The sequence below is a fragment of the Callithrix jacchus genome, chromosome 12 (genome assembly GCF_049354715.1).
Source record: "Callithrix jacchus isolate 240 chromosome 12, calJac240_pri, whole genome shotgun sequence".
Taxonomy (NCBI): Eukaryota; Metazoa; Chordata; class Mammalia; order Primates; family Cebidae; genus Callithrix; species Callithrix jacchus.
The window spans coordinates 79,872,828-79,892,530 of NC_133513.1; the positions used below are offsets into that span (position 1 = coordinate 79,872,828).

A 19,703-nucleotide genomic window follows, 5' to 3' on the forward strand; every position below is an offset into this window, starting at 1 on the left:
TCTTCCATCCATGACACAAAGTAACATAATTGTTCCAACTTGAACAGCAATATTTTTTATTTCTTCTTGCACTAGATATGCTTTTTCAGCCAATAGAGATAGACTGGCTAAGTGACAGACACTGCGATAGAATTAACGTATTTACCACAGGCAACCCAAAGGGCAGAAAACCCACACGAAGGTAGTTAAGAAATACCTTATCTTTTCTGAATACTCTACCTTTTCTCTTTAAATCATAGTTATACTTGATGGGATTTTCTGTTTTATTTTTTTTTTCTTTGAGACAGTCTCAGGCTGAGTGCAATGGCACGATCATGGCTCACTGCAGCCCTGACCTCCTGGGCTCAAGCAATCCTCCCACCTCAGCCTCCCAAACAGCTAGACCTTCAGGTGCATGCCACCATGCCTAGCTAATTTTTCTTCTTTTAGTAGAGATAGGGGTCTTGCTATGTTGCCCAGGCTGGTCTCAAGCTCTTGAACTAAAGTGATGTTCCCACCTCAGCCTCCCAAAGTGCTGGGATTACAGGCATGAGCCACCCTGATTGGCCCTTAAATGTTTTTATTTGGAAATAATTCCAAGCTTACAGAAGAGTTGTAGTATAATAATAGTACAAAAGTGTCCAGCTACTGTTTACCCAGATTCACTTACTATCAACATTTAACCCATTTATATAACCATTCACTCACTCTGTCCATTCATTCATTCAACTTTTTTTTTCTGAGCCATAAAGATAAGTTCAATACAACACAGCACTTTACTCTAAAGACTTCAGAATTTATTTCCTAACAATAAGAAAATTCTCTTATATAACCATAACATACCTATCAACCTTAGTAAATTTTATATATATTTTTATATATATTTATATATATAAATATGATATAAATATGATTATGTATATGATATATATATCATATATCTATAAATACTTTAATCTACTGCCATATTCGGTTACCCCCAATTATGCCCTTTATGGTATTTCTCTTTCCTCCAGTTCAGATCCAGTCCAGGGTCAGATACAGCATTTAGCTGCCATTACTCTTTAGCTTTCTTTGAATGGAAACACACCAGCTTTCCTTTGTCTTTTATGACATTGACACTTTAAAAGTATACAGGCTCTCCCCCTTTTATATTAATAAAACATTTCTATTTTGACTTTTGTGACATTTTCTCAGGTGATTCCTGATGATTCAGTTCAGGTTATGCATTCTCAATCAGAAAACTACAAAAGTGATATTTTCTTCTCTGAATAGCACATCTAAATGCACAGAACGTCTATCTGCCCCAGCTTGGTTATGTTAATTTTGATCACAGCCAAGGTGTTGCCCAACATTTCCAGTGAAGAATTACTTTTTCCCTTGCAGCTAACAAGTAATCTGTGGGAAGACACTTTAACACCACGCAAATATCTTGTCCCTCATCAAAATTTTCCCCTAGATTTAGCATCCATTAGTGATGTTTGCCTGATAAAAACTTTATACTGTGATAGCTGCCACAAGCTAACTTTTCCAACTCCAGCAATTCCTCCATATTGCCATTCATTACTCAGCATTCTACATTATTTTTTTACCAATATATCTATTTATGATCAGCTGAGCTACATGAAGCTCTATTTTTTCGATGATTTATAACTTATCATTGTACTTAATTATTTAGGTACTCCAACTGTCTCAGACTTAGCCATTGGGAGCCCCTTCAAGCTCCTGTATCCCTGTGACATACTTCATCTTTTTAAAATATTTTCTTACTCTTATTTCCTTACTTTCTGATATTTAAAAAAAAGTTATGGGCTCATCTTATATCTACCTTGTCTCTGCCCAAGATGCTGTCAGTTCTCCAAAAAGCCCTAGTTCCTTTTCATGGAGAATGCTTTTAGAGACCAACATCTGGTATAACCCACTTTTATAGTCATTGTTCATATCTACTGATTATTATTTTGAATATAGGTCATAATCTCCTGCTACTTTGCATTCTTCTTTCCATTATAAGGTAAACAATTGCAGACTGTTCAGTTTGGCACCAGTGGCAGCTAAATTACTGGTGGGTCCTCTTGATCCTGCCAGGCTTGGATTTATACTTGGTTAAGATGAGTCTATTTCACTTATGTCCTTAGTTCAGCTTATGGCCCATACTGTAAGGTATAGATGGTCTTTATTCCTAGGATGTGACCTTTGTGATGTCTCAATAGAATGGCTAAGGTACTCAACAAGGTCTCTTCACCTTGGCTAGGCCAGAACCCCAATCTCTCTCAGTAATACATGACCTCTGGTACCACCATTCTGTTCTTAGCCTAGTAGCAGCTGCACTCCAGTGCCTCACCCCTCGAGTAGCTCCCTCCTCTCCATTACCCTGCCATACAAATCCCAGCCTCTTCAGCAGCCTGAAACTCCAATCTCTACCCTCTCAAAGCTATGAGACCATCCATCAAATGGCTCACCTCCCTATATCACGGTGGGGGAAAGTGTTCAAGCAGGAAACCAGGGCAAATGTTGGTCCCCATCATGCGATTCTCTTCTCTCAAGGATCACATTCCTGGATGCCTGCTGTCCACTGCCTCATAGATGGTAGTCCTGTTTTCTAGTTGTTTGCCTTAGAAAGCAAGACCAGCACCCATTACTCTCTTTTTCTCTTTATGCCGTTAATAGTAAGCGATGGTTGAGGAAGACAGGGCTGCTCTACTGAAAAAGGTTAAGACCCAAATGTTTTTCCATGTATAATAAATGCTCTTTACTTAAATGTTTCAAAGAAACTCACTTTCTAACAATCTGTTCTTACAAATGTAACTGCTTACTTTAAGCTCAGTATTGTAGCAGAAAAAAATGCTCTCTATTGGTGAGGCAATTCCAGACAAATGACACGGAAATGTCCCTGTTTCTTCCAAAAAGCTGACTCTCACTTCAGATAGCCTGCTGGCTATCATTCTAACATGCATTTACATTTATTTCCATAACTCTTCCTCCTACTGGCATAACAAAGCAGTAAAGCCTATCTGAAGTAATGAAAATTAGTTGCTCTTCTTCATTTCTTTTTTTATGGGCATGTTCTTAGGGATGGAGAAAAGACTCCTTTTCATATAAATCATTTTCTGGTGTATTTCCATGTCTACTCATAAACACTGTTGAGAAAATAATTAGAAAATAAACAGTCAAAAGTAAAACTTGCAATCCCAGATACAAAGCTAATCAAAAGAAAACTGGCAAATAAGAATAGTATTTTATCAAATAACTATTTGATAAATAGTTGCAGTCCCAGGAAAATGGACAGTAAGTCTTTCCCTGCACAAGCCAGTAGATTTGTGCCCATGGCACGTGTGCACACACACATACATACACAGCATTCCAAACACAGTTTGCAGACTAAAATGCTTATCATTGTACTTAATTATTTAGGTACTCCACCTGTTTCAGACTTAGCCATTGGGAGCCCCTTCAAGTAGCCTCTTGCTACTTCTTGGGCAGAATTTCTTCATAATAGAAATCCACATTGCAGCTCATCGAATTCATTTTCTCAAAAGGAATCCATGCATAACAAGTTATACCCTTCTTTGGTTTTATTCAGGTCCCCTAGACCTTAAAAGTAAGCATCTGATGTAAATAAAACGCTGCATTGTCCTTTTGTACTCCTCATTGTCCAGGCATTCCCAATCTTCTTGGGGCTCTTAGAACAGCCTTCTCACAGGTCACAATGTCTCCCGTAGACCTTGTTGAATTCTATTTCCTCAAGTCTGCATGTGTCCAGCACCCTAATTAGGTACAAATTCTTCTGTGGGACCCATTTCCAAGGGGCAGTCTAAGCCCCTGGACTTGATAAAATAAGACCTCTATGAACTGCTCCCAGTCCCCCTTTCCATTTCTTCTCCCAACATTTTATGTTCCATCACTAGTAAAAAACTTGTAGCCATTCCCCTTCATAAAACACCCTTTCCTCCTTTCTTCTCTGGTCAAATTCTCAGAAATTTTTTCCTGTTCACCATTCAAAGCTGGTTTAGTGCCTCACCCCTGTGCTCACCTTTATAATACACAAACTTCACTGAGTGCTTTCAATGTGCTAAGTATGAATGGGCACTTAACATGTATGGTCTTACTTAGCGCTACAACTAAGTCTGCAAAGTAGGTGCTATTTATTATTATAAGCCGATTTACAGATGAGCAAACATAAAGGAAGACTATACAGCATCCCAACGTCACACAGCTGGGGAGTGGTAGAGCCACAGAGCTCATAGGCTTTTCATTATAAATAGCATGAAACATAATTAGTTGAAAAATTAACTGCATAATATCTACTTCCACACAAAAGGCCCAGAATGTCAATTGTGACCCTATGACAACACAGAAAGGGTAAAAATAAGATGAGAGTAACTCATCAGAATCCTTCGGAAGAGGCTGCAAAAAGAGACCTATAAACTAACATCAACTTTAATGCCCTTAATAAATACCAAAATATTTTACCAAGACAGGGTGACCAGCAATTTCTAAGAATCAAGTAACATACACATGGCTCAAGCAAAATAATGTTTAAAAGAAGTGGCGAAATAGGGAAGAATTTTCTTACTAGGAATTAGGAAAAAAGGCATTAAAGCAAAGATTAAGAAGAACTCTCAGAGGAAAGAATCTGTAATATTTGTAATAATTAAATCAATTATGTCCTCAAAAAGTTCTTAACGCTGTTTGACAAATAGCATCCTCTATTGGTGTAATGTTGGCTCCTACACAAATTGAATGAGTGAAGATTAGTGAATACGAAAAATCCTGTTGCACTCCATGTGGGCCCTGTGGGCCACAGATCCAATATACCCATTTCTGGCTCCAGATCGTGAAAGTGGAGTATAAAGGAGGCATAAACAGAAATACTGAAGACCTGCTCCTTCCAACTGCCACCCAGACAGCTTCAAGAAGAGCAAGGCAGAGAGGATCAATATTTCAGTACAAGCATCACTCAAGTAGGTTACCCTTCTTCACTAGTAGACAAAGAGGCTTGGTCTCTTGGTTAGAGACCAAGGTCTGCTGGTTGCAGACCTTGATTGGAAGACCTTAACCTCACTTCATAATAAAAATCAAGCAAGGTCAAAGTTATCAATGCTGGGTTCTACACTTTTCAGGAAAATTGAAAAACAGAAAAGAATCAAAATTCAAAACGTAAACATCACTGAAACCTAATTTGAGGCATGAAATTCCCAAAGAAAGTTTTGTCTAGGAAAAACAAGTGAGACACTACCACTTAACATCATTTTAAGTACTACTCTGCTAAAAGCAATGGATAGCATTTTTCCATTTCCACCAAAGACAGAGCAGTGAAAACAACTTTAGCCTAAAGTAAAAGAATTTCAACTTTAAGACAATGACTTTCTCCAAAGCAAGGACTTTTAACTAAAGAGCATGCAGTTTGTATACCCATGACAACATTGCTATGTTAATTATTAATATGCAGAACTCCAAATTGGTATTAATGTAGAATATGTGATTTTTTAAATTGTGGTTTAAGTTCTGGGATGCGTGTGCAGAGCATGCAGGTTTGTAACATAGGTATACACGTGCTATGATGGTTTGCTGCACCCATGAACCTGTCATGTACATTAGGTATTTCTGCTAATGCTATCCCTCCCCTAATCCCTAACCCCCTACAGGCCCCAGTATGTGATGTTCCCCTCCCCTGTGTCCATGTGTTCTCATTGTTCAACTTCCACTTATGAGTGAGAACACGTGGTGTTTGGTTTTCTGTTCCTGTGTTAGTTTGCTGAGAATGATGGTTTCCAACTTCATCCATGTCCTTGGAAAGTCCATGAACTCATCCTTTTTTATGGCTGCATAGAATTCCATGGTGTTTATGTGCTACATTTTCTTTATCCAGCCTATCATTAATATGCATTTGGGTTGGTTCCAAGTCTTTGCTATTGTGAACAGTGCTGCAGTAAACATATGTATGCATGTGTCTTTATAGAATAATTTATAATCCTTTGGGTATATACCCAGTAATGGAATTGCTGGGTCAAATGGTATTTCTGGTTCTAGATCCTTGAGGAATTGCCACACTGTCTTCCACAATGGTACACTCCCACCAACAGTACAAAAACATTTCTATTCATCCACATCCTAGCCAGCATCTGTTATTTCTTAACAATTCAATGATCACCATTCTAACTGGTGTGAGATGGTATTTCACTGTGGTTTTGATTTGCATTTCTCTAATGGCCAGTGATAATGAGCTTTTTTTCATCTGCTTTTAGGCCACATAAATGTCTTCCTTTGAGAAGTATCTATTCATATCCTTCACCCACTTTTTGATGGGGTTGTTTTTTTTCTTGTACATTTATTTAAGTTCTTTGTGATTCTAGATACTAGCCCTTTGTCAGATGGATAGATTGTAAAAATTTTCTCCCATCCTGTAGGTCACCTGTTCACTCTGGTGATAGTTTCTTTTGCTGTACAGAAGCTCTTTAGTCTAATTAAATCTCATTTGTCAATTTTCACTTTTGATACCATTGCTTTTGGTGTTTGAGACATGAAGTCTTTGCCCATGCCTACATCCTGAATGATATTGCCTAGGTTTTCCTCTAGGGTGTTTATGGTTTTAGGTCTTGCTTTTAAGTCTTCAATCCATCTTGAGTTTATTTTTGTATAAGATGTAAGGAAGGGTCTAGTTTAAGTTTTCCCAACACCATTTATTAAATAGGAATCCTTTCCCCATTGCTTGTTTTTGTCAAGTTTGTCAAAGATCAGACGGATGTAGATGTGTGGTGTTATTTCTGAGGCCTCTGTTCTTTTCCACTGGTCTATACATCTGTTTTGGTACCAGTACTATGCTGTTTTGGTTACTGTAGCCTCATACTATAGTTTGAAGTCAGGTAGCATGATGTCGCCAAGCTTTGTTCTTTTTGCTTAGGATTGTCTTGGCTATATGGGCTCATTTTTGGTTCCATATGAAATTTAAAGTTGTTTTATTCTGTGACGAAAGTCAATGGTAGCTTGATGAGAACAGCATTAAATCTATAAGTTATTTTAGGCAGCATGGCCATTTTCATGATATTGATTCTTCCTATCAATGAGTATGGAATATTTTTTCCATTAGTTTGTATCCTCTCTTATTTCCTTGAACAGCGGTTTGTTGTTCTCCTTGAAGAAGTCCTTCACATCCCTTGTAAGTTGTATTCCTAAGTATTTTATTATCTTTGCAGCAATTGTGAATGGGAGTTCACTCATGGTTTGGCTCTCTGTTTGTCTATTATTGGTGTATACGAATGCTTGTGATTTCTGCATATTAAATTTGAATACTTGTGATTTTTGCACATTAATTTTGTATACTGAGACTTTGCTGAAGTTGCTTATCAGCTTAAGGAGATTTTGGGCTGAGATGAATGGGTTTTCTAAATATACAATCATGTCATCTGCAAACAAAGACAATTTGACTTCCTCTCTTCCTATTTAAATACCCTTTATTTCTTTCTCTTGTCTGATTGCCCTGGCCAGAACTTCTAATACTATGTTGAATAGGAGTGGTGAGAGACAGCATCCTTGTCTTGTGCTGGTTTTCAAAGGGAATGTTTCCAATTTTTTCCCATTCAGTATGATATTGGCTGGGGGTTTGTCATAAACAGCCCTTATTATTTTGAGATACATTCCATCAATAACTAGTTTATTGAGTTTTTAGTATGAAAGGGTGTTGAATTTTATCAAAGGCCTTTTCTGCAACTATTGAGATAATCATGTGGTTTTTGTCTTTGGCGGTTATGTGATGGATTACATTTATTGATTTGCATATGATGAATCAGCCTTGCATCCCAGGGATGAAGTCAAATTGATTGTGATGGATAAGCTTTTTCATGTGCTGCTGGATTCATTTTGCCAGTATTTTACTGAGGATTTTTGCATTGATGTTCATCAGAGATACTGGCCTGAAATTTTCTTTTTGTTGTGTCTCTGCCAGGTTTTGGTATCAGGATGATGCTGGCCTCATAAAATGAGTTAGGGAGGAATCCCTCTTTTTCTATTGTTTGGAATAGTTTCAGAAGGAATGGTGTCAGCTCCTCTTTGTACCTCTGGTAGAATTCGGCTGTGAAGCTGTCTGGTCCTAAGCATTTTTGGGTTGGAAGGTCTCAATTTCAGAGCTTGTTATTGGTCTATTCAGGGATTCGACTTCTTCCTGGTTTAGTTTGGGAGGGTATATGTATCCAGGAATTTATCCATTTCTTCTAGATTTTCCAGTTTATTTGCATAGAAGTGTTTATAGTATTCTCTGGAGGTAGTTTGTAGTTCTGTGGAATCAGTGGTGATATCCCTTCATCATTTTTTATTGTGTATATTTGGTTCTTCTCTCTTTTCTTCTTTATTATTCTGGCTAGTGGTCTATCTATTTAGTTAATCTTTAAAAAAAAAAACAGCTCCTGTATTCATTGTTTTTTTTTAAAGGGTTTTCATGTCTCTATATCTTTCTGTTCTGCTCTGATCTTAGTTATTTCTTGTCTTCTGCTAGCTTTTGAATTTGTTTGTTCTTGCTTCTCTAGTTCTTTTCATTGTGATGTTAGGGTGTTCATTTTACATCTTCCCTGCTTTCTCCTGTGGGCATTTAGTGCTATAAATTTCCCTCTACACACTGCTTTAGCTGTGTCCCAGAGATTCTGGTACATATGTCTTTGTTCTCGCTGGTTGCAAAGAACTTATTTATTTCTGCCTTAATTTTGTTATTTACCCAGTAGTTCAGGAGTGGGTGTTCAGTTTCCATGTAGTTGTGCAATTTTGAATTTCTTAATCCTGAGTTCTAATTTGATTTCACTGTGGTCTGAGAGACTGTTTGTTATGATTTCCATTCTCTTGCATTTGCTGAGTAGTGTTTTACTTCCAAATATGTGGTCAATTTTAGAATAAGTGCCATGTGGTGCTGAAAAGAATGTATATTCTGTTGATTTGGGGTGGAAAGTTCTATAGATGTCTATTAGCTCTGCTTGCTCCAGAGCTGAGTTCAAGTTCTGAATATTCTTGTTAATTTTCTGTCTCATTGATCTTTCTAATGTTGACAGTATGGTGTTAAAATCTCCCACTGTTATTGTGTGGGAGTCTAAATCTCTTTGTAGGTCTCTAAGAACTTGCTTTATGGATCTGGGTGCTCCTGTATTGGGTGCTCCTGTATTGGGTGCATATATATTTAGGATAGTCAGCTCTTACTGTTGCATTGATCCCTTTACCATTATGTAATGCTCTTCTTTTGATCTTTGTTGTTTAAAGTCTGTTTTATCAGAGACTATGATTGCAACCCCTGCTTTTTTTTTTGCTTTCTATTTGCTTGGTAAATCTTCCTCCATTCCTTTATTTTGAGCCTATGTGTGTCTTTGCACCTGAGATGGGTCTCGTGAATACAGCACACAAATGGGTCTTGACTCTTTATCCAATTTGCCAGTCTGTATCTTTTAATTGGGGCATCTAGCCCATTTATATTTAAGGTTAATATTATTATGTGTGAATTTGATCATGTCATTATGATGCTAGCTGGTTATTTTGCCCATTATTTGAGCAGTTTCTTGAGTGTCAACAGTCTTTACAATTAGCATGTTTTTGCAGTGGCTGGTACTGGTTTTTCCTTTCCATATGAGGTGCTTCCTTCAGGAGCTCTTGTAAGGCAGGCCTGATGGTGGCAAAATCTCTCACATTTGCTTGTCTGTAAAGGATTTTATTTCTCCTTTACTTATGAATCTTAGTTTGGCTGGATATGAAATTCTTGGTTGAAAATTCTTTTCTTCAAGAATATTGAATATTGGCCCCCTACTCTCTTCTGGCTTGTAGGGTTTCTGCAGAGACTGTGAGTCCATGAACTTCCCTTTGTGGGTAACCCAACTTTCTCTCTGGCTGCCCTTAACATTTTTTTCCTTCATTTCAACCTTGGTGAATCTGACGATTATGTGTCTTGGGGTTGCTATTCTCAAGGAGTATCTTTGTCGCATTCTCTGTATTTCCTGAATTTGAATATTGGTCTGTCTTGCTAGGTTGGGGAAGTTTTCCTGGATAATAGCCTGAAGAGTGTTTTCTAACTTGGTTCTATTCTCCCCATCACTTTCAGGTACACCATTCAAATATAGGTTTGGTCTTTTCACATAGGACCATATTACATGGAGGCTTTGTTCATTCCTTTTCATCCTTTTTTCTCTAATTTTGTCTTCACACTTTATTTCATTAAGCTGATCTTCAATCTCTGATATCCTTTCTTCTGCTTAATTGATTCAGCTATTGATGTTTGTGTATGCTTCATGGAGTTCTTGTGCTGTTTTTTTCAACTCCATCAGATCGTTTATGTTCTTCTCTAAACTGATTATTCTAATTAGCAATTCCTTTAACCTTTCTTCAAGGTTCTTAGCTTCTTGAATTGGGTTAGAACATGCTCCTTTAGCTCAGAGGAGTTTGTTATTACTCACCTTCTGAAGCCTACTTTTGTCAATTCATCAAACTCATTCTCCATCCAGTTTTGTTCCCTTGCAGGTGAGGAGTTGAAATCCTTTAGAGGAGAAGAGGCATCTGGTTTTTAGAATTTTCAGACTTTTTGTACCAGTTTTTCCTCAACTTCGTAGATTTATTTACCTTTGGTCTTCGATGCTGGTGATCTTTAGATGGGGTTTATGGACATCATTTTTATTGATGTTGATGCTGTTCCTTCCTGTTTCTTAGTTTTCCTTCTGACAGTCAGGCATCCCTGCTGCATGTCTGTTGGATTTTGCCAGAGGTCCACTCCAGATCCTGTTTGTCTGGGTATCACCAATGGAGGCTGCAGAACAGCAAAGATTGCTGCCTGTTCCTTCCTCTGGAAGCTTCTCCCAGAGGGGCACCTGCCAGATGCCAGCCAGAGCTCTCCTCTATGAGGTGTCTGTTGACACCTGTTGGGAAGTGTCTCCCAGTCAGGAGGCATGGGGATCAGGGACCCACTTGAGGAGGCAGTCTGTCCCTTAGCAGAGCTCGAGTGCTCTGCTAGAATATGTGATTTTTGCCTCAGGAGTTGCAGTAATAATAGATAATACAACAATTTATTGACTGCTTCGCTATAGGCCAAAAGTCAATCAGGGAGGCCTGAGGGGAAGCCCAGTTCTGCTAGTGCTGGGAGATTCACATGGGTATTAGTCTGCTCTCAAAATGCTATGAAAAACCCGAGATTGGATAATTTATGAAGAAAAGAGGTTTAAGTAACTCACAGTTCCACAAGTTTAATGGGAAGCATGACCGGAAGGCCTCAGGAAACTTACAATCATGGTAGAAGGCAAAGAGGAAGCAAGTACCTTCTTCTAATGCCAGCAGTAGAGGGTGGTTGATGGAGGAAGTGCCAGACTTTTAAACCATCAGATGTTGAAGGAACTCACTCAGTGTCATTAGAATAGCACAGGGGAAATCCACCACCATAATCCAATCATCTCACCAGGTCCCTCCTCTGACACATGGGGATTACAATTTGACAAGAGATTTGGGTATGTACACAGAGCTAAACCATATAAACACACAAGTTCCCTGTTTCAATGCACACCCTCTTGACTACAGAGATAAGACCAACGCAAATTAAACTTACACTTACAAAATGGGATAATACGTGCTTTACGAGGTTTGAGAAAAGATTCAATAAGTTAATCATACCTACCTTGTGTCTATTATGTAGCAAGTACCTCATAAATGTTAGCTATTGTTACTGGCAAATAATTTTAACTTTACTTGGGTGAACTTCTTCCTGTTATTCAATCCCTGATTCTATTAAAGGCAAGAAAGGGTGTTTAGGTCAATGAGGGTAATATAACTTCAGGATGAAAAAGAAATGGCCATGTGTTTAACCATGCAGTCTATCTTCAGCCATCTACACCCTACGTAGATACTGATGACATGCCCATCATGCATGGAGCACTGGGGTAGGCCTCTGTAGGGAAAGTCAAAATGAAAATGGCACAACCCATACCAGTGCTCAAAGAACATCATCAACTTATTGTTAACCACAAACACTTGCGGAATATTCCCCACATGCCAGGTAGTGCTCTAAGCACTGTGTTTGTATGTGTACACAGTTGTAAACATATATATTTATTCTTTTAATCCTCAAAATAACCCTTTAAAGTATTACTTATTATACCTAATTTACGGATGAGAAACTGAGGCACAGAGAGAAATTATAACTTGCTCTAGGGTTGCACAGCCTGTAATTGGCAGAGCTGAGATTCAACTCCTGGCTATCCGGTTTCAGAGTCTTAGGCTCCTAACCACTTGATAAGCTGCCTCTCCCTAGACATGTCCACTAAGAACTAGAGCAAGAACGGACTATGATAAAAGCCCAGTAGGAACAAAAATAAAGTGTGGTGTTTGTGGGTAAGTTGTGCTATCTTGACACATAACAGAAAGAACAAGAGGCCTTTAACTACAAAATGATGTATTTAAGCACACCACAGCAACCCAGACTGAAAGTCATCCAAAATACACTTGTGTCTGTCACCTTGAAGAGGCATCTTCTCAATTATTTAGCACATGCTGCAGGAAAAGAGGAGGACTAAGAACCTGGGTTTAGAAGTCAGATATGACTGGATTTTATTGACAGATCCTCCAATGACAGCTCTGTGGTCTTCAGGAAATAAATTACTTGACCTCTTTCTCTGTGCTTTAATATCCTCATTGTAAGGATTCAATGAGAAAATTTATGAGAGTTTAGTTCTAGGACATGGCTCTAAGTACTAAATAAATAAAATAATAAAAATACTAAATAAATAAATATAATTATTGTTGCTATTTTGCTTCAAGACTCATTCTTAAGCAATATGTAAGAGCACCAAATACACAATATCAATCTATAAACCAAAAAGTATGCAACTTACAGGGTTTGAAATACATTATAGATTCATTATTATATCAGTAAGTATGAAATATTAGAGCACAGAAAGTATGATAAATCTGTGTTTCAAAATGCTAGAGAATAAAAAATTCTTTTATCTTATGCGATAAGAGCAGCTGTGTATTGAGGAACTACTCTGTCCTCAGTCCTATAACAGGTACTACACAGATGTTACTCAGTCTTCAAAACCACTCAGGGGGAAAGAGGGAGAGCCAAGATGGCTGAATAGGAACAGTTCTGGAGTGCAGTTCCCAGTGAGAACAATGCAGAGGGTGAGTGATCACCACATGTCCAAACAAGCTTTTACTGCCCACAGACCAGGAAATTTCTGGGCAGAAAAGCACCACAAGTTTCCAGCATGGCTGTTTCAGCCTGTACCATGGGTCTCCACACAAAAACTCACACAAATCTGGGCAGCCGTTTCAAGGGGCACCTGGAACACCTGAAATACAGAGCCACCTATTCAACTGAAAATAAATGGGAGCTGAAACAGGTAGTCAGGTGATCTGGTTCAGCGGGTCTCACCCTCACAAAGACCCACAGTCTGAAACACTCTGGATTGAGAGTTTTGCAGCAAGTGCAGCTGGACCCAGGACAGTCCAGCTTGGTGGGGGGAAGGGTGTCAGCCATTAACGAGGCAATCCACCTTTAATGAGGCAGTCCGAGATTACCAAGGCAGTCTGCCATTACTGAAGCAGACCACCAATACCAAGGCAGTTCTAACTGTACCTCTGTGAACAAAACCACAAGGAAGTTCACATAGCAGCTGGGCAGAGCCCACAGAAGCTCAGTAATACCTCTGTTGGCAGACTGTGACTAGACTACCTCCTTGCTGGGCAGGGCATCTCTGAAAAAAAGGCAGCATCACATCAAGAACTTATTAAAAAATCCCCACCTTCCCAGGACAGAGCACCTGGGAAAAAAAACAATTATGAGTTCCATTGCAGCAGACATAAACATAGCTGCCCAGCAGCTCTGAATGGAACAACAGAGCTCCCAGCTCAGCACTTGAGCTCCTATGAGGAACAGACTGTCTCCTCAAGCAGCTCCCTGACCCCTGTATATCCAAAGAGGCACCTCATAAAGGAGAGCTCAGGCTGATATCTGGCAGGTACCCTTCTGGGACAAAGATAACAGAGAAGAAACTGGAAGCAACCCTTACTGTTCTGCAGCGGCTGCAGGTGATCCACAGGCAAGCAGGATCTGGAGTGGACCTCAGCAGACCTAGAGCAGAGGGGCCTGACTGTTATAAGGAAAACTAAAAAATAGAAAGAAGTAACTTCAACATCAACAAAAAGGATGTCCACTCAGAGACCCAATCTGAAAGTCACCAACTACAAAGACCACAGGTAGATAAATCCACAAACATGGGAAGAAACCAGCACAAAAAGGATGAAAACACCCAATACCAGAATACCTCTCCACCTCCAAGGAATCACAACTCCTCACTAGCAAGTGAACAATGCTGGATAGAGAATGAGTCTTATGAACTAAGAGAAACAGGCTTTAGAAGGTCGGTAATAACAAACTTCTCTGAGCCAAAAGAATATGTTCTAACCCAATACAAAGAAACTAAGAACCTTGAAAAAAAAAATAGACAAAATGCTAACAAACAGCTTAAAGAAGAATATAAACAACTTGATGGACCTGAAAAACACAACACAAGAACTTTGTGAGGCATACACAAGTTTCAATAGCCAAATCGACCAAGCAGAAGAATGGATATCAGAGATTGAAGATCAACTCAATGAAATAAAACAAGAAGGCAAGATTAGAGAAAAAAGAGTGAAAAGGAATGAACAAAGCCTCCAAGAAATACAGAATTATGTGAAAAGACCTAATCTTTGTGTGATAGGTGTATCTGAATGTGATGGAGAGAATGAATCCAAGCTGAAAAATACTCTTCAGGATATTACCCAGGAAAACTTCCCCAACCTAGCAAGGCAGGCCAATATTCAACTCCAGGAAATACAGAGAACTCCACAAAGATATACCTCAAGAAGAGCAACCCCAAGGCACATAATGATCAGATTCACCAGGGTTGAAATGAAGGAGAAAATGCTAAGGGCAGCCAGAGAAAAAGGTCAGGTTACCCCCAAAGGGAAGCCCATCAGACTCACAGCAGATCTCTCAGCAGAAATCCTACAAGCCAGAAGAGAGTGGGGGGCCAATATTCAACATCCTTAAAGAAAAGAATTTTCAACCCAGAATTTCATATCCAGACAAACTAAGCTTCAGAAGTGAAGGAGAAATAAAATCCTTTACAGGCAAGCAATTGCTGAGAGATTTCATCACCACCAGGCCTGCCTTTCAAGAGCTCCTGAAAGAAGTACTAAACATAGGAAAAAACAACCAATACCAGCCACTCAAAAAACGTACCAAATGGTAAAGACCAGTGACACAATTAAGAAACTGCATCAACATCAACTAATGGGCAAAACAAGCAGCTAGCATCAAAATGGCAGGATCAAATTCACATATAACAATATTAACCTTAAATGTAAATGGGCTAAATGCCCCAATCAAAAGACACAGACTGGCAAATTGGATTAAAAAGTCAAAACCCCTCCATGTGCTGTATTCAGGAAACCAGTCTCACGTGCAAGTACACACACGGGCACAAAATAAACAGTTGAAGGTAGATTTACCAAGCAAATGGAGAGCAAAGAAAAGCAGGAGTTGCAATCCTAGTCTCTGATAAAATAGACTCTAAACCAACAAAAATCAAAAGAGAAAAAGAAAGACATTACATAATGATAAAAGGATCAATGCAAAATGAAGAGCTAACAATCCTCCATATATACACACCCAATACAGGAGGACCTAGATACATAAAGTAAGTTCTTAATGACCTACAAAGAGACTTAGACTCCCACAAAATAATAGCAGGAGACTTTAACACTCCACTGTCAATATTAGACAGATCAATGAGACAGAAAATTAACAAGGATATCCAAGACTTGAACTCAGATCTGGAACAAGCAAACCTAATAGACATCTACAGAACTCTCCACCCCAAATCCAGAGAACATACATTCTTCTCAGCACCACATCACATCCACTCTAAATTTGACCACATAATTGGAAGTACATCACTCCTCAACAAATGCATAAGAATGGAAATCATAACAAAAGTCTCTCAGACCACAGTGCAATCATATTAAAACTCAGGATTAAGAAACTAACTCAGAACTGCCCAACTTCATGGAAACTGAACAACTGGCTCTTGAATGTGGACTGGATAAACAATGAAATGAAGGAAGAAATAAATATGTTCTTCAAAACCAATGAGAATGAAGACACAACGTGCCAGAATCTCTGGGACACATTTAAAGCAGTGTCTAGAGGAAAATTTATTGCAATAAATGCCCACATGAGAAGCAAGGAAAGATCTAAAATAAACACCCTATCATTAAAATTGAAAGAGCTAGAGGAGTGAGATCAAAAAACTCAAAAGCTAGCAGAAAACAAGAAATAACTAAGATCAGAGCAGAACTGAAGGAGATAGAGACACAAAAAAATCCTTCAAAATATCAGTAAATCCAGGAGCTGGTTTTTTGAAAGATCAACAAAATAGACAGACCACTGGACAGATTAATAAAAAAGAGAAAAGTCAAATAGGTGCAATAAAAAACAATAAAGGGGATATCACCACTGATTCCACAGAAATACGAACTACCATCAGAGATTATTATAAACAACTCTATGCACATAAACCAGTAAACCTGGAAGAAATGGATAAATTCCTGGACACTTGCACCCTCCCAAGCCTAAACCAGGAAGAAGTTGAAACCCTGAATAGACCAATAACAAGGGCTGAAGTTGAGGCAGCAATTAATAGCCTACCAACCAATAAAAGCCCAGGTCCAGATGGGTTCACAGCCAAATTCTACCAGAGGTACAAAGAGGAGCTGGTACCACGCCTTCTGAAACTATTCCAGACAATGCAAAAAGAGGGAATCTTTCCCAAATCATTTTATGAGACCAACATCATCCTGATACCAAAACCTGGCAGAGACTCAACAAGAAAAGAAAACTTCAGGCCAATATCCATGATGAACATAGATGCAAAAATCTTCAATAAAATACTGACAAACTGATTGCAACAGCACATCAAAAAGCTTATCCACCATGATCAAATAGGCTTCATCCCGGGGATGCAAGACTGGTTCAACATATGCAAGTCTATAAATGTAACCCACCACATAAACAGAACCAAAGACAAAAACCACATGATTATCTCAAAAGATGGAGAGAAGGCCTTCAACAAAATTCAACAGCCTTTTATCCTAAAAACTCTCTATAAACTAGGTATTGAAGGAACATATCTCAAAATAATAAAAGCTATTTATGACAAACCCAAAGCCAATATCATACTGAATGGGCAAAAACTGGAAGCATTCCCTTTGAAATCTGGCACTAGACAAGGATGCCCTCTCTCACCACTCCTATTCAATATAGTATTGGAAGTCCTAGCCAGAGCAAGTAGGTAAAAAAAAAAAAAGAAATAAAGTGTATTAAATTAGGAAAAGAGGAAGCCAAATTATCTCTATTTGCAGACAACATGATTGTGTATTTAGAACACCCCATTGTCTCAGCACAAAATGTCCTTAAAATGATAAGCAACTTCAGCAAAGTCTCAGGATACAAAATCAATGTGCAGAAATCACAAGCATTCCTATACACAAATAACAAACTAAAAGAGGGCCAAATCATGAGCAAACTCCCATTCACAATTGCTACAGAGAGCATAAAATACCCAGAAATACAACTAACAAAGGATGTAATGAACCTCTTCAAGGAGAACTATGAACCACTGCTCAATGAAATAAGAGAGGACACAAACAGATGGAAAAACATTCCATGCTCATGGTTAGGAAGAATCAATATTATGAAAATGGCCATACTACCCAAAGTAACTTAGTGATTCAACACTATCCCCATCAAGCTACCTAAGACCCTCTTCACAGAACTGGAAAAAACTACCTTAAACTTCATATGGAACCAAAAGGGAGCCCACATAGCCAAGATAATCCTAAGCAAAAAGAACAAGGATGAAGACATCACACAACCTGACTTCAAACTATACTACAAGGCTACAGTAATCAAAACAGCATGGTACTGATACCAAAACAGAGATATAGACCAATGGAACAGAACAGAGGCCTCAGAGGCAACACCACACATCTACAACCATCTGATCTTTGACAAACCTCACAAAAACAAGCAAAGAGGAAAGGATTCCCTGTTTAATAAGTGGTATTGGGATAACTGGCTAGCCATGTGCAGAAAACAGAAACTGAAGCCCTTCCTGACACCTTATACTAAAATTAACTCCAGATGGATTAAAGACTTAAACATAAGACCTAACACCATAAAAACCCTAGAAGAAAATCTAGGCAAAACCATTCAGGACATAGGCATAGGCAATGACTTCATGGCTAAAACACCAAAAGCATTGGCAACAAAAGCCAAAATAGATAAACGGGATCTAATTAAACTCAAGAGCTTCTATACAGCAAAAGAAACAATCATTAGAGTGAACTGACAACCAAAAGAATGGGAAAAAATTCAGGCCGGGCACGGTGGCTCAAGCCTGTAATCCCAGATCTTTGGGAGGCCGAGGTGGGTGGATCATGAGGTCAAGAGATCGAGACCATCCTGGTCAACATGGTGAAACCCTGTCTCTACTAAAAATACAAAAAATCAGCTGGGCATGGTGGTGCATGCTTGTAATCCCAGCTACTTAGGAGGCTGAGGCAGGAGAATTGCCTGAACCCAGGAGGCAGAGGTTGCAGTGAGCCAAGATCACGCCATTGCACTCCAGCCTGGGTAACAAGAGGGAAACTCTCTCTCAAAAAAAAAAAAAAAAAATCAAGAATGGGAAAAAAAAATTTTGCAATCTACCCATCTGACAAAGGACTAATATCCAGAATCTACAAATAACTAAAACAGATTTAGAAGGAAAAAAACAAACAAACCCATTCAAAAGTGGGCAAAGGACATGAACAGACACTTTTCAAAAGACATATACAAGGCCAACAAACATATGAAAAAATGTTCATCATCATTGGTCATTAGAGAAATTAAAATCAAAACCACATTGAGATACCATCTCACACCAGTTAGAATGGTGATCATTAAAAATTCTGAAGACAACAGATGCTGGAGAGGATGTGGAGAAACAGGAACACTTTTACACTGTTGGTGGGAGTGTAAATTTGTTCAACCATTGTGGAAGACAGTGTGGCCATTCCTCAAGGACCTAGAAATAGAAATTCCATTTGACCCAGCAATCCCATTGCTGGGTATATATCCAAAGGATCAAAAATCATTCTATTACAAAGACACATGCACATATATGTTCATTGTGGCACTGTTTACAATAGCAAAGACCTGGAACTAACCAAAATGCCCATTGATGATAGACTGGACAAGGAAAATGTGGCACATATACACCATGGAATACTATGCAACCATAAAAAATGATGAGCTCGTGTCCTTTGCAGGGACATGGATGAATCTGCAAACCATCATTCTCAGCAAACTGACACAGGACAGAAAATCAAACATCGCATGTTCTCACTCATAAGCAGGTGTTGAACAAGGAGAACACACAGATACAGGGAGGGGAGCATCACATACTCAGGTCTGTTGTGGGGGACTAGGAAAGGGTCAGCGGGGGTTAGGGAGGTTAGGGAGGGATAACCTGGGGAGAAATGCCAGATATAGGTAACAAGGGGATGGAGGCAGCAAACCACATTGCCATGTATATACCTATGCAACAATCCTGCATGATCCACACATATACCCCAGAACCTAACATACAATTTTTAAAAATGTGAAAAAAAAAACACTCAGTGGTTTGTCA

The 19,703-nt window shown here is 38.8% G+C and overlaps 1 protein-coding gene across 7 annotated transcripts in view; it reads right to left on the minus strand.

Annotated features, from left to right (window-relative positions):
* SGMS1 (sphingomyelin synthase 1) overlaps positions 1–19,703 on the minus strand; it is a 334,608-nt gene that overhangs the window by 219,140 nt on the left and 95,765 nt on the right. The gene's annotated exons all lie outside the window — the stretch shown is intronic.